This window comes from Canis lupus, chromosome 8 (genome assembly GCF_048164855.1).
Source record: "Canis lupus baileyi chromosome 8, mCanLup2.hap1, whole genome shotgun sequence".
NCBI classification, from domain to species: domain Eukaryota; kingdom Metazoa; phylum Chordata; class Mammalia; order Carnivora; family Canidae; genus Canis; species Canis lupus.
The window spans coordinates 53,461,268-53,477,598 of NC_132845.1; the positions used below are offsets into that span (position 1 = coordinate 53,461,268).

Sequence of the window (16,331 nt, forward strand, 5' to 3'; positions counted from 1 at the left end):
AGATAGGAAAAATGAATGCGTTTGATACTTCAAAGAAAAGAGATCATTCTGACGTTGATCACTTAGATAAAAAGGTTTTATGAAGGATGGGGGAAAAAATCAAGCCCCAACATAAAGTTAATGGTAACAGCAACAATGATAACAGAGAGGTTATTGATCTTTATTATGAACCAGATACCACACCATGTATTTATGTGCATCATCTGACTGATACAACAACCTCTGTGGTAGGTAGATGTTTTTAGCTGTGCTGCCATTTGAGGCTCTGAGAGGTGAAGGGCTTTGTCCTAGGTCACCCAACATATCAGCAGAAGAGTTGGGATCTGCTCTTGACGTCAGTCTCCAGAACTCTACTCCTAAAGGTTAAGAGATACAGGGCAGAGAAGAAGAGGGTACTTCCACGCAGGTGAAGCCTATGGATGGAGGAATGTTGTTTAGTTCTTGGGAACAGTGTCTTGCCAGACAGGGTTGAGTTGGAACAGGGGGCTGATGTCTGGGAGCACCAGAAGATAAAACTGGGAAAGCTTCTTGGAATCAGGAGGCTAAGAAGTGTGATTCTTTGGGAAGAGGTAATATGCCCCCAAACTTTGACTATTTAAAAAGATGATTCTTGCACCAACGTATAGGATGAAACAAAAGAGCAAAAATATAGTCTGGGAGACAGATAAGGAAGCTGGAGTGCTTGTGTTGTCACTTCCTTGATATTTGGGTTGGGAGCTGAGTAAGGCTTTTTAAATTAATTAATTTATTTTATTTTTTAGGAAATAGTCACATTGTAATAAAAGACAGTATATGAGGAAGTGTCAAAATATTTACCAATGAAATAAATTGTATGTCATGTACTTAGAACAAGTCTTGGCACCGATGAAATAAATTGTTTTATACTTAATACAGGTCTTAGCACAATATATTGTATGTCATATACTTAGCACAAGTCTTGGGATTACAGAAACATTTATGGACCATAACTTATGTTATTACTATTAAGTCTTATTTATTGGGTTTACAAATATAGAGGTATAAAGAAAATAAGGAGTTTGGTCTGTTATTCTTGAGGGGGAAAATCAAAACCAAATATTAAGTAAAAGAGATAGAAGAACCATTTGTTCATTTGTTTCCATTGTTAATTAAATTACTGAGCTTTGGTTAAGTAGAAAACTCCTGTATTTGTTTCTAGAAAATCCTGTAGGAATAAGACTAGTCGGCAAATCACCTCAAATCATTTTCCTTACAAAGCTTTGAGTGGCATCACCCAGGTCCTTAGTAAAGTATCACCCGGAAAATTGGTCTTGATTGAATTAATTCTGTTGGAGCCAATGACACAGGGTAGTCACTGGTTGTGAGGCTTCGGAATCTTTACAAAATGAGAGTTATGCGATATCTCTGGCTGGAGTCAAGAGTTATATGACCTAGCGGTTGAAGGGAATTTTTAGGTGACCACATATACCAGCAGCCCAGCTGCCCGGTTCTGTGGAGGCTCTAACACCTCATGATGTCTCTTTTATTATTTACTTCATATATTTTCTTAAAAATTATATTACCTTCTTTGGTTTTAGTAGAAGCCAAATTAGCATATGATTGGAGATTAATGTGCTGTTTTAGTCATTTTTAATTTGCATAAAAAGAAATGCATAACTATTTAAGAGATAGAGTCTGTGAATTACTTACAATCATTTTCCTTATATAGCTTTGGGTAAGGTTACCCAGATCCCTAGTAAAATTTAAGCTGCCAAACATGAAGATCTGGTTTGAGCTCAGAAGCCTGTAACCACCTTTGGAAGAAGTCCTCATAAAAGGGTAGGGCAGCCTTCTTCCTCCCTCACAGACTGGAGGTAGCAGCAATGGTTTTAGGGGGGGCTTATTGGTTCTGAGTTCCAGGTGACCAGCACAAGTCTGATGTCCAACTGTAGAACATGATTTAGAATCTAGATTAGAAGCTGGTTTAGCAGGTATCGGGTTGTATAACAAACACCTCCTTGCCCCAAACATTCCAGCAGTAGAAGGAGTCGTTGAAATTGTGATGTCATTATCACTTGGCTGAGGCTCTGGGGGATATAGCATGCTGTTGGGTCACATAGAAACAAATACCCTGTTATGCCTCGTTTAGAAAGAACTTTCATCTGGAATGGTTGTTAAGAGTTTTATATGCATTTATGGGTTTATGAAAGTGATTACAGTTGATCCTTGAACAACACAGGGGTTAGGAGCAACCAAAATACCCCTTCAAAAATCCGCTCCCAAAAACTTTTGACTCCCAAAAACTTAATTAACTACTGTTGACCAGAAGCCTTCCTGGTAACATAAGCATAACATAAACATACCAATTAACATATAATTTGTCTTATATACTCTATTATAATAAAGCAAGCTAGAGAAAAGAAAATGTTAAGTAAATTATAAGGAAGAGAAAATACATTTATAGTACTGTACTATATATATTTTTTAAATTCTGGAGTGGACCTGTGTACTTCAAACCTGTATTGCTCAAGGGCCAACTATGTAATATTTTCCTACTTTAACTCATTCATGTGATGCATTGTAACAGATATCCTAATATCCCAATTTGTTTCGAAGGTTTTATTGGCATTCTAATGCCTTTTTTTTTTTTAAGTCTTTTTTTTTAAGTTTTTTTTTTTTATTTATTTATGATAGGCACACAGTGAGAGAGAGAGAGGCAGAGACACAGGCAGAGGGAGAAGCAGGCTCCATGCACCGGGAGCCCGATGTGGGATTCGATCCCGGGTCTCCAGGATCGCGCCCTGGGCCAAAGGCAGGCGCCAAACTGCTGCGCCACCCAGGGATCCCTCTAATGCCTTTTTTGATGAAATGTACATGCTGGATATACAGCTTGTACATGCTGGATGTAAAAGAGACTTCACCACTTTGACCCTGTTTCCTCTTCTGCAAAATCAGATAATATTAGTAATATTAGAGCCAACCTTCCAGAATTGTGATGAGGCATAATTGAAATCATTTTGTTGTTTAGCAGGTTAGTATTTAATAAGCATTATTAACAAATATCATGTTCATATTATTAGGTGTTATTGATTTTTTATTATTAAAATAATGAAAGTACTCTTAGTAATAATGACTTATTAGAGAAAATATTAATAAACTTATTAGAAATGTGGGGGCCAGTAAGCAAGTTGCATGTGTAACTCTTCTTTCCCTGTCCCCTGAGGCTTTGTCCTGGGACAAGGCAAGTCAGCTTCTGGAATTCTGGAAGTTCCCTGCTATCTCCTCCAACTGCCTGCCCCCCTAAACCTACCCCAGGGGTGGCCACTTGTACTTTTCTAGATTTTCTGCCACTACCATATTGAAGGTGACAGTAGGGCTGAGCTGTCACTAGGATGAGGAAAACAGAATGGCTAAGGTCCTCACTTTTAGTGCCAAATTTAAGGGACATATTCAGAACTCAAAATACACAGTACTGAAGATTTTTTTAAAAAAATATTTTAAATGATGCAATATTGAAAAAATGAAAACACCAAAAAAATCCATATTGAACAAAAATATCAACATTTTAAATAAAAACAGGGTCAGGATGACTGATTTTCCCTTTTGCGTTAGCCTCCCATAGAGCACCTCGTGGCACTTTTATATTTAATTTCTGTATTTTGAAAATTAAAAATTAATAACAATTTTTAATCTCGATTACTGAGTTGGCTTTCTCTTAAATGGTGTCGGCAAGGTGAGCATCTCACCCCTCTCCTAGTCTCTGTGGTTGGAGAAGTGTGGAATTGTGGGGTGGGCCAGGAGGAGGAAGCAGTGAAACAGTTGGGAACTGGGGAAGTGGGGCTGGCCCCTCCAGGCGTTGCCTGGGTGGTAGGAAGGGATGGGCTGGGGAGCTGGGGACTCGAGGGAGTGCGGGCGCATGCGCGTGGAGCCGCGCTGAGGCGGTGTGCTGGGCGCATGCGTGTGGAGCCGCGCTGAGGCGGTGCGCTCTGGGTCCTCCCGCCGTCAGGTAGCACGCTCCTGGACGCCCTGGCGGCCAACCGGTTGTGGGCGGTTGGGGAGGGCGTTGGGACGCGAGGTTGGTCTCGCGAGGACCACGCGCGTGCACCTGAGCGGCGGAGGTGGAGGCTGAGGCGCAGGTGTGGCAGTTTTGAGGCCCGAGTGGTGAGCGTGGGACCTGTCTGCCCCGGGCTCGTCCTGGCCTGACCCAGCCGGCCCGGGTCGTCCTCCCCCAAGTGCCGAGGCTGAGGCGGGGGGGCTGCTCCACCCACAGGCCAGCCCCTCCTTGTGCGCGCGCTGACGCCCCCAAACCCATATGGCCACACAGCCCCCAAAACCAACAAACAGGAGAACCCACTGGAGACTTAGGGTTTGAATTTTAACTGTTAATCTTTTGTTTGTTTGTTTGTTTTTTGTTGTGGTAGCTTATTGGTTAGGAAGGTTTGTTGGTGGTAGCTTATTGGTTAGGAAGGTTTTGGGGAGCAACTGGGTGGCCCAGGGGATTGAGTGGCCTCGTTTTGGTTTCTGTTCCTGTCGCGGTCTGGGGGTTGTGAGAGCGAGCCCCACCCCACGGGGACCCCAGTGCGTGGGATTCTCTCCCTTCTCTTCCTGTTCCCCTCCCCCCGCACGTATGCTCACTCTCTCTGAAAGAAATCAATCTTTTTTTTTTTTTTGAGATTTATTTATTTATTTATTTGAGAGGGAGAGAGACCCTCAAGCAGATTCCCTGCTGAGTGTGAGCGCTAGAGGGGGCCTCCAACCTCACGACCCTGAGATCATGACCTGAGAGGAAACCAGCAGTCCAGAGCTCAGTGGACTGAGTGAGCCACTCGGGTGCCCCCTAAATAAATAATCTTTTTTTTTCTTAAAAAAAAAAAAGGTTTTGGGAAGGTACCCCAGCTTTGGTTTTATTTGAATGTAGTAAAGTGAATTAACCTTTGTGAATCTCAGCTATGATATAGGAAAATCCTCTTACCCATTTCATGGGGTTTTTCTTTTTTTACAACGAGGAAAAATTAACCATTCCTACCATTCATTCATTCATTCATTCATTTATCTATCATTTCTGCCATTTAAAGTATTAGAACTGTGTGGCTTTTGTTACATTCACGGTGTTGTGCCACCATTACCAGTACCTAATTCCAGAACGTTTTTGTTTGTTTAGGACATGGTTTATCCTTAAAATAAATCCTGTGCTCACTGAACAGTCACTTGTGCTATTGCTTCATATCTGTAGTCTCTGGCTACCACTAATCTTTCTATCTCTATGGATTTGCCAATTCTAGGTATTTTACATAAATAGAATCATATAATATGTGGCTTTTTGTGTTTGGCTTATTTTACTTAACGTTATGTTTTCAGGGTTCTTGAGTGTTGTTATGTACCTCATTCCACTTTTGGATATACCACATTTGTTTATCTTTTCATCAGTTGATGAGATTTTGTGTTTCTACTTTTTTACTATCACCAATAATGCTACTGTGAACATTACATGATTTTGAATGGACATGTTTTTCTATTCTGTTGGGTGTATACGTAGGAGTGGAATTGCAGGGTCATATGGTAATTATATGTTTAACTGTTTTAGGAACTGCCGAAATTTCACAGCAGCTCTACCATTTTACATTCCTACCAGCAGTGTGTAAGGGTTCCAGTTTTCCAAGTTCTTGCCAAAACTTGTTTTATTCTGTTAAAAAAGTTGTTATTTATTTAAGTGGTATCTCATTATGGTTTCAATTTGCATTTCCCTAATGACTAGTGATGTTGAGCATCATTTTGTGTCCTTCTTGGCCATTTGTGTAATTTCTTTGGAGAAATGTCTTTTTATATCTTTTTTTCTCATTATTTAGTTGGTTTGTCATTTTGTTGTTGAGTTTTTAGAGTGCTTTATATATATTCAGTATATGAAACCCTTATCAGGTATGTAATTTGAAAATATTCCATTCATGAGTTTTTTATATCCTTTGATACACAAAAGGTTTTGATTTATGATTGATGAAGCCAATTTATATTTTTATTTGATGTTCTAAGAATGTATTGCTGCATCCAAGTTATGAAGATTTATTCCCAATATATTCTTCTAGGAATTTATTGTTTTAGCTATTTGATCCATGTTGAATTGATGTTTGTTATGTGGTCCAAGGCAATAATTTAACTTTATTCTTTTGCCTGTTGCTTAAATACTGTTTGTTTAAAAGACTGTTATTTCCTCATTGAATGATCTTGGCACCTTTATTGAATATCAGTTGACCATAGATACATAGGTTTATTTCTAGACTCCCAATTCTAATCCCTTGATTTGTATATCTGTGCTAATGTCAGTACCATACTGTTTTGATTATTGTCACTTTGTAGAAACTATTGAAATTAATAAGTATGAGACCTCAAACTTCATTTTTCCTTTTCAAGATTCTTTTGGCTATTCCAGGGTTCCTTGCCATTCCATATAAATTTTGGAATCATTGTGTTTATTTTTGTAAAAAGGCAGTTGGGGATTGATTGATTCCGTAGACCAATTTGGGAGGGGGTCGGGCACTGCCATCTCAACAATATTAAATCATTTAGTCTATGAACGTAGGATGTCTTTTCATTTGTTTAGATGGTTTTTAATTTCTTATTTTCCCAGCTTTTTTGAGGTATAATTGATAAATAAAATTGTTGTATATTTAAAGTGTAGAATATGATGATTTGGTATACATATACATTGTGAAAGAATTCCCTCATTCAAGTTGATTAACACATCAGTCACCTCACATAGTTGCCCTTTTGTGTGTGTGAGAGACAACACTTAAGATCTATTGTCATAGCAAACTTCCAATTGTACAATACGGTATTTTTTTAAATAATAAATTTATTTTTTATTGGTGTTCAATTTGCCAACATGCAGAATAACACCCAGTGCTCATCCTGCCAAGTGCCCCCCTTATAGTCATACCATAGATCTTCAGAATTTGCTCATCTTATAATTGAAAGTTTATACACTTTCATCAGTCTCTCCCTACTTCTCTCCACCTCTCAGCCCTTGACAATCTGGAGATTACACAGAACCTGTAGATAGATGGCTTTAGGCAGTCTCGACTTTTTAACAATAACATTTTCAATCCATGAACTTAGGATAGCTTTTCCATTTATTTGTGTATTCAATTTCTTTCATCAATGTCTTCATGTTTCAGTCAATGTATCTTTCATTTCCTTAAATTATTCCTAAGTATTTTATTGTTTTTGAGGTTATTGTGGCTAGGGTTGTTTTCTGTCTCTCTTGAACGTCTCATTTTGTTCTTATAATGTTTTTCTAATTCATTAAGTTATTTATCTGTATTCTCTGGAGATCTTTGAGCATCTTTAGAACATTTCTTTTGAATTCTTTCTTGTGCAGTTTATCTCTTTGGGGTCAGTTACAGAAAGTTTACTATGTTCCTTTGGTGGTATCATGTTTCTTTTATACTTTGTGATTCTAGTGGCCTTGCATATGCATCTGCACATTGGAAGAGGCGGTCACCTTTTCCAGACTTTATGGACCAGCTTCGGTAACGAAAGACCTTCACTTGGTGGAAGCATGTTGGGGTGTTTTGTGACAGAGTCTTGATGTGTGATGCTTATGACTGCTCTGGGTCTGAGGGATCTGGATGTCTTTTGGGGGGTCCACAGCATTGGGGGCCACCACTGCTGGGGTCTGCACCATTGACAACTATGTGGCCTTTGGTGAGCACCATGGGGGTTCACTTTACTTCAAGATAGGCCCATGGTGTGTACACACTTAGTGCTGGGGGCCAGCTGCTGGTTCCCAGGTAGTAGCAGGGGATGGTTGCAGACACACACAGTGATGGGAACCAGAGCCAACTAAGGATGCACTGGCAGCCCTAGATATGCTGATTGTTGGCATGCCCTCTGTGGCTAGGATCATATGTCAAGTACTTACTGCAGTGGAGGCTGGTGACGTGAGTCTGGCTGTTTGAGTGCAGGTGTACAGCTGGTAGGGCTAGCTTCAGGTAAGCCCTGTGGTGCAGGCCAGTGCCAGGAGACAAGGCTGAAGCTGGGGGGCCTGGCTGTCAGTGTGCACTATTGTGGCTGCAGTATCTCCACAGCAGTGGAGACCAGTGTTAAGAATCAGGCTAGGGAGTGCAGGTGTGCAGCTGGAGGGGCTAGCTGCAGGTGAACCCAGTGGTGCTGGCCAGTGCCTGGAGATAGGGCCAAATCTGGACCCATAAGCAGCTGTAGGGGTTGTGGCTGTTGATGTATCCTTCTGTGGCTTTAGACTATTGGCTACAGGTATGTACACTTCAGTATAGGCTTGTTATGGGAAGGCAAGCTGGTGGCAGGCAGGTGCACAGCTGGAGGGGGTAGCCTCAAGTGTAAACATGGTGGTAGGGGTCAGTCACAGGGGGCCAGATTAGCATCTTGCACTTGTGTAGCTACAGAAGCCTGGAGTCAGTTCCTGGGATTTGGTGGGAATAGGGAGCTGGGGAGGGACTCAGGCATCTGGTATTTACAAATCCAAATACCTGTGGAATAAAAACTAGTGAATTCTGTAGGGGATCAGTTGGTTGTGCTGGCTAATATTTTCTTCAGTGGTGAAAGATGCTCATGTTGTTTGCAGAACAGGTCACTGAAAACCAGGGTCGCTCCTACTGCTTGGCTATTACTGGTAGCCTCTCCTTTATTCTTTATCCCTAGCCATCTCTGTATGTATCAGTTTTGCTGGTCTCTGGGTGGGGTGAAACATATTCAGGTCCTTTGTGTGGTGCACCAAAAGATGGGGGAAGCGTGTTGCTCACCTTGATCTCCCTCACCTCACCTCACCTCATCTAGAAAGAGAGGGGAACTCTTTCTAGATGGGATACTCCTTCTTGGTACTGAGCAGTGCCAACCTGAGGGACTGGGATGATACAGACAAAAATGAATATGAATCTTGTTCTTCCTTCCCTTTTTCTGTGTTTTTTTTTTCTCCAGTTTTTTGTTCCATTATATTCTTGAAGTTTCTTAAGTGGACTCCGGAGCTCTCCTAGAGCTATTTTTGTTCATGAATAGCTAATTGTTGATGTTTGTGAGGGAACGGAGAGGCTAGGGTTTCCTACTTTGCCATCTCCGTGATGTCATCCCTTCTTTTTCCCCCCTTTTTTCTTAATGTAGGCATTCATTACTAAAAATTACCTCTTAGAACTACTTTTGTTGCATCCTATAAGTTTTGGTGTGTTGTGTTCCCATTTATATTTGTTTCAAGATTTTTTTTTTTAATCTTGGAGCATGGGTCCTAACATGGAGCCTAAACTCATGACCCTGAGATCAAGACCTGAGCTGAAATCAAGAGTTAGATGCTTAACTGACTGAGCCATCCAGATGCCCCCTCAAGACTTTTTTATTTCCCTTTTGATTTCTTCTTTGACCTATTGGTGTTTCAGGTGCATGTTGTTTAATTTCTATATATTTTTAAATTTCCACTGAATTTCCCAGTTTTCCTCTTGTTACAGGGTTTCTAGTTTTATACCATTAAGGCTGGAAAAGATATTTGATGTGATTTCAGTGTTCTTATACTTGTTAAAATTTGTTGTGTGACCTAACATATTATCTATCCCTGAAAATGCTCTGTGTATGCTTGAAAAGAATGTATATTCTTTTCATTTTATTTTTTTAAGTAGGCCAACATGAGGCTTCAACTCACAACTCTGAGATCAAGACCTGAGCTGAGATTGAGTTGGATGGTTACCTGACTGAGTAGCTACCCAGGCACCCCTGAGAAGAATGTATATTCTGCTGCTGTTTGATGGAATATTTTGCATATGTTCATGAGGTCCATCTGGTCTAGTGTCCAGTTTAAGTCCCATATTTCTTTATGAATTTTCTGTCTGGATGATCTATCCCTTGTTGGAGGCAGGGTATTGAAGTCCCTTCTGTTATTGTATTGCTGACTATTTCTCCCTTCAGTTCTTCTAATATTTGCTTTATACATTTAGGTGCTCTGATATTTGGTGCATAAATATTTACAATTGTTATATCCTCTTAATTGATCCCTGTTTCATTATAAAATGTTCTTATTTGTCTCTTGTTACAGTCTTTGGGCTTAGTCACCTTGTGTGCTGGGAGTATAGCTACCCCTGCCCTCTTGTGGCCACCATTTGCATGGAATGTGTTTTTCTATCCATTTGGTTTGAGCCTATGTGTGTCATTAAAGCTGAAATGAGTCTTTTAATCCATTCAGCTACTCTGTGTCTTTTGATTGGAGAATTTAGTACATTTACATTTAAAATAATTATTGATAAGTAAAGATTTACTTTTGTCATCTGATTAATTTTTTTTTCTGTTGTAATTCCTTTCTCTCTCCCTTGTTCGCTCCCTTCTTTTATGATTTGATAATTTTCTGTAGTGGTATGCTTTGATTCCTTTCTTTTTACCTCTTGTGTATCTGCTTTAGTCTTTTGTTTTGTCATTAACATGAAGCTTACACAAAACAACAGTCTAAGCTGGTAACAACTGAATTTTGAATGCATACAGAAGCTCTACGTTTTTGTGCTATACCTTTCACATTTTGTGTTTTTGATATGTTTTGATGTCACAGTTTGCATTTTTTATATTGTGTATCCATTAATGAAATTATTGTTACCATTATTTTTAATACTTTGTGTTTTAACCATTATGTTAGATTAAAATGATTTATTTTTAATTTTTTAAAATAAATTGACTTTTTATTGGTGTTCAATATGCCAACATATAGAATAACACTCAGTGCTTATCCCATCAAGTGCCCCCCTCGGTGCCCGTCACCCAGTCACCTCTACCCCCCCGCCCACCTCCCTTTCCACCACCCCTAGTTTGTTTCCCAGAGTTAGGAGTCTCTCATGTTCTGTCTCCCTTTCTGAAATTTCCCACTCATTTTTTCTCCTTTCACCTTTATTCCCTTTCACTATTTTTTATATTCCCCAAATGAATGAGACCATATAATGTCCTTCTCCAGTTGACTTATTTCACTCAGCATAATACCCTCCAGTTCCATCCACCTCAAAGCAAATGGTGGGTATTTGTCGTTTCTAATGGCTGAGTAATATTCCATTGTATACATATACCACATCTTCTTAATCCATTCATCTTGTAATGGACACCAAAGCTCTTTCCACAGTTTGGCTATTGTGGACATTGCTGCTATAAACATCGAGGTACAGGTGTCCTGCCGTTTCACTGCATCTGTATCTTTGGGGTAAATCGCCAGCAGTGCAATTGCTGGGTCGTGGGGCAGATCTATTTTTAACTCTTTGAGGAACCTCCACACAGCTTTCCAGAGTGGCTGTACCAGTTCACATTCCCACCAACAGTGCAACAGGGTTCCCCTTTCTCCACATCCTCTCCAACATTTGTTGTTGCCTGCCTTGTTAATTTTCCCCATTCTCACTGGTGTGAGGTGGTATCTCATTGTGGTTTTGATTTGTAGTTCCCTGATGGCCAGCGATGCGGAGCATTTTCTCATGTGCTTGTTGGCCATGTCTATGTCTTCCTCTGTGAGATTTATGTTCATGTCTTTTGTCCATTTCATGATTGGATTTTTTGTTCCTTTGCTGTTGAGTTTAATAAGTTCTTTATAGATCTTATAGATCTATATAGTATAGATACTAGCCCTTTATCTGATAGGTCATTTGCAAATATCTTCTCCCATTCTGTAGGTTGTCTCTTAGTTTTGTTGACTGTTTCTTTGGCTGTGCAGAAGCTTTTTATCTTGATGAAGTCCCAATAATTCATTTTTGCTTTTGTTTCTCTTGCCTTCATGGATGTATCTTGCAAGAAGTTGCTGTGGCCAAGTTCAAAAAGGGTGTTGCCTGTGTTCTCCTCTAGGATTTTGATGGAATCTTGTCTCACATTTAGATCTTTCATCCATTTTGAGTTTATCTTTGTGCATGGTGTAAGAGAATGGTCTAGTTTCATTCTTCTGTATGTGGATGTCCAAGTTTCCCAGCACCATTTATTGAATAGACTGTCTTTTCTCCAGTGGATAGTCTTTCCTGCTTTCCTGCTTTTTTGAATATTAGTTGACCATAGAGTTGAGGGTCCACTTCTGGATTCTCTATTCTGTTCCATTGATCTATATGTCTGTTTTCGTGCCAGTACCACACGGTCTTGATGACCACAGCTTTGTAGTAGAACCTGAAATCTGGCATTTTGATGCCCCCCGGCAGCTATGGTTTTCTTTTTTAAAATGCCCCTGGCTATTCAGGATCTTTTCTGATTCCACACAAATTTTAAGATGATTTGTTCCAACTCTCTGAAGAGAGTCCTTGGTATTTTGATAGGGATTGCATTAAATGTGTAAATTGCCCTGAGTAACATTGACATTTTCACAAGATTAATTTTTCCAATCCATGAGCATGGAATACTTTCCCATCTCTTTGTGTCTTCCTCAGTTTCTTTCAGAAGTGTTCTGTAGTTTTCAGGGTATAGATCCTTTACCTCTTTGGTTAGGTTTATTCCACGGTATTTTATGCTTTTGGGTGCAATTTTAAATGGGATTGACTCCTTAATTTCTTTTTCTTCAGTCTCATTGTTAGTGTATAGAAATGCCACTGATTTCTGGGCATTGATTTTGTATCCTGCCACACTGCTGAATTGCTGTGTGAGTTCTAGCAATATTGGGGTGGTGGAGTCCTTTGGGTTTTCTATGTACAGTACCATGTCATCTGCAAAGAGGGAGAGTTTGACTTCTTCCTGGCCAATTTGAATGCCTTTTATTTCTTTTTGTTGCCTGATTGCTGAGGCTAGGACTTCTAGTACTATGTTGAACAACAGTGGTGAGAGTGGACATCCCTGTCATGTTCCTGATCTTAGGGGAAAGGCTCCCAGTGTTTCCCCATTGAGAATGATATTTGCTGTGGGCTTTTTGTAGATGGCTTTTAAGATGCTGAGGAATGTTCCCTCTCTCCCTACACTCCCAAGAGTTTTGATCAGGAATGGATGCTGTATTTTGTCAAATGCATTCTCTACATCTATTGAGAAGATCATATGGTTCTTGTTTTTTCTCTTGCTGATATGATCAATCACATCAATTGCTTTACAAGTGTTGAAACCAGCCTTGCATCCCGGGGATAAATCCCACTTGGTCATGGTGAGTAATCTTCCTAATGTATTGTTGGATCCTATTGGCTAGTATCTTGTTGAGAATTTTTGCATCCATGTTCATCAGGGATATTGGTCTATAATTCTCCTTTTTTGGTGGGATCTTTGGTTTTAGAATTAAGGTGATTCTGGCCTCAGAGAACGAGTTTGGAAGTACTCCGTCTGTTTCTATCTTTCCAAACAGCTTTGTAGAATAGGTATGGTTTCTTCTTTAAATGTTTGATAGAATTCCCCAGGGAAGCCATCCGGCCCTGGACTTTTGTGTCTTGGGAGGTTTTTGATGACTGCTTCAATTTCCTCCCTGGTTATCGGCCTGTTGAGGTTTTCCATTTCTTCCTGTTCCAGTTTTGGTAGTTTGTGGTTTTCCAGAAATGTGTCCATTTCTTCTAGATTGCCTAATTTTTTTTGGTGTATAGCTGCTCACAATAAGTTTTTAAAATCGTTTGTATTTCCTTGGTGTTGGTGGTGATCTCTCCTTTCTCATTGATGATTTTGTTAATTTGAGTCTTTTCTCTCTTCTTTTTAATAAAGCTAGCTAATGGTTTATCTATCTTCTTAATTCTTTCAAAGAACCAACTCCTGGTTTTGTTAATATGTTCCACAGTTCTTCTGGTCTCTATTTCATTGAGTTCTGCTCGAATCTTTATTAACTCTCTTCTTCTGCTGGGTATAGGATCTATTTGCTGTTTTTTCTCCAGCTCCTTTAGGTGCAAGGTTAGCTTTTGTATTTGAGTTATTTCCAGTTTTTGGATGGATGCTTGTATTGCGATGTATTTCCCCCTCAGGACTGCTTTTGCTGTATCCCAAAGATTTGGAACGGTTGTATCTTCATTCTCGTTAGTTTCCATGAATCTTTTTAATTCTTCCCTAATTTCCTGGTTGACCCTTTCATCTTTTAGCAGGATGGTCCTTAACCTCCACGTGTTTGAAATCCTTCCAAACTTCTTGTGATTTATTTCTAGTTTCAAAGTATTATGGTCTGAAAATATGCAGGGGATGATCCCAATCTTTTGGTATCAGTTCAGACCTGATTTGTGACCCAGTATGTGGTTTATTCTGGAGAAATTTCCATGTGCACTTGAGAAGAATGTGTATTCAGTTGCGTTTGGATGTAAAGTTCTGTAAATATCTGTGAAATCCATCTGGTCCAGTGTATCATTTAAAGCTCTTTTTTCTTTGTAGATGTTGTGCTTAGAATATCTATCTATTGTAGAAAGCACTGTATTCGAGTCTCCTAGTATTACTGTATTCTTATCTAAGTATGTCTTAACTTTGGTTATTAATTGATTGATATACTTGGTGGCTCCCATATTCGGAGCATAAATAGTCATGATATTTAGGTCCTCTTGTTGGATAGATCCCTTAAGTATGGTATACTGTCCCTCTTCATCCCTTACTACAGTCTTTGGGATAAACTTTAATTTATCTATATGAGGATTGCTACCCCTGCTTTCTTTTGAGGACAATTTTTTTTATAAATTTATTTTTTATTGGTGTTCAATTTGCCAACATATAGAACAACACCCAGTGCTCATCCCGTCAAGCGCCCACCTCAGTGCCCGTCACCCAGTCACCCCCATCCCCCTCCCACCTCCCCTAGTTCATTTTCCAGAGTTAGGAGTCTCTCATGTTCTGTCTCCCTTTCTGATTTTTGAAGACTATTTGGATGGTAAATGGGGGATCCCTGGGTGGCGCAGCAGTTTAGCGCCTGCCTTTGGCCCAGGGCGCGATCCTGGAGACCCGGGATCAAGTCCCACGTCGGGCTCCCAGTGCATGGAGCCTGCTTCTCCCTCTGCCTGTGTCTCTGCCCCCCCCCCTCTCTCTCTGTGTGACTACCATAAATAAAAAAAAATTGAATGGTAAATGGTTCTCCAACCCTTTATTTTCAATCTGTAGGTGTCCTTACATCTAAAATGAGTCTCTTGTAGACAGCAAATAGATGAGTTTTGCTTTTTTATACAATCTGAAACGCTGTTCTTTTGATGAGATCATTAAGCCCATTCACATTTAGAGTTACTGTTGAAAGATATGAATTTAGTGTCATCATAATACCTGTTCAGTCCCTGTTTTTGTGGATTGTTTCCTTGGACTTCCTCTTTCTTTTACAGGGTCTCCCTTAATATTTCTTGCAGAGCTGGTTTGGTGGTCACATATTCTTTCAGTTTCTGCCTATCTTGGAAGCTCTTTATCTCTCCTTCTATTCTGAATGAGAGCCTTGCTGGATAAAGTATTCTTGGCTGCATGTTCTTTTCATTCAGGATCCTGAATATATCCTGGCAGCCCTTTCTGGGCTGCCAGGGCTCTGTGGAGAGGTCTGCTGTTAACCTAATACTTCTCCCTATAAAGGTTAGGGATCCCTTGTCTCTTGCTGCTTTAAGGATCTTCTCTTTATCTTTGGAATTTGCAAGTTTCACTATTAAATGTTGGGGTGTTGATCTGTTTTTATTGATTATAGGGGGAGGTCTCTCTATCTCCTGGATCTGAAGGACTGTTTCCCTTCCCAAGTTACAGAAGTTCTCAGCTATGATTTGTTCAAAAACACTTTCTTGTCCTCTGTCCCTTTCAGCGTCCTCTGGAACCCCAACTGAACGTAGATTTTTTCCTTCTGAGGCTGTCATTTATTTCCCTTAACCTTTCCTCATTATCTTTAATTGTTTTTCTCTTTTTTCTCAGCTTCCTTCCTTGCCATTAACTTATCTTCTATGTCACTCACTCGTTCTTCTACCTCGTTAACCCTCTCGTTAGTACCTCCAGTTTGGATGGCATCTTATTTAATTGATTTTTAATTTCGGCCTGATTAGATCTAAAGTGTATAGTCATGAAGTCTCTTGAATCCTTTATGCTTGTCTCTAGAGCCGCAAGTAGCTTTATAATTGTGCTTCTGAATTGGCTGACATTGAATTGTAATCCAAATTTTGTGACTCTGTGGGAGAGAGGACTATTTCTGATTCTTTCTTTTGTGGTGAGTTTTTCCTTCTAGTCATTTTGCTCAGTGCAGACTGGCTAAGAACAAGTTGTACTGGAAAAAGGAGAAAAAGAGAGAAGAAAAAGGAAAAAAAAGGGTGTGGGGGAAACAAACAAAAGAAAAAACAAGGTGGAGTATCCTCTGATTCTATATACTGTAAATCCCTCAACTTCCCATGGAACTTTCCAGCGCTGCTTGGTCAATAACTTGCTCTTCCCCTGTCCTTCCAGCTGGTCTTCTGGGGGAGGGGCCTGCTGTGCTGATTCTCAGGTGTGCACCTGGGGGAGTTGCCCTCCCCCCTGCCAAGTGCACAGCTCAG

The 16,331-nt window shown here is 40.0% G+C and overlaps 1 protein-coding gene and 1 long non-coding RNA gene across 18 annotated transcripts in view; one reads left to right on the forward strand and one right to left on the reverse strand.

Moving 5' to 3' along the window:
- Positions 1-139: 139 nt before the first annotated feature.
- Positions 140-2,027, reverse strand: LOC140638534 (uncharacterized). The gene is made up of 2 exons (XR_012035554.1): positions 1,669-2,027; positions 140-413 (listed from the first exon to the last, which is right to left on the reverse strand). It is a non-coding gene; the product is annotated as an uncharacterized lncRNA (long non-coding RNA).
- Positions 2,028-4,011: 1,984 nt separating this feature from the next.
- Positions 4,012-16,331, forward strand: part of LOC140638546 (phospholipid-transporting ATPase ABCA3-like) — a 191,204-nt gene continuing 178,884 nt past the window's right edge. For 3 of the 17 annotated variants that reach the window (XM_072836097.1, XM_072836104.1, XM_072836103.1), the window contains exon 1: positions 4,016-4,119. The gene's annotated coding sequence lies outside the window, so the exon portion shown is untranslated. Of the gene's footprint in view, positions 4,120-4,171; positions 4,325-16,331 lie in introns of those variants that run through there. The other 14 variants (XM_072836107.1, XM_072836106.1, XM_072836110.1 and 11 more) reach the window with 10 other exon arrangements.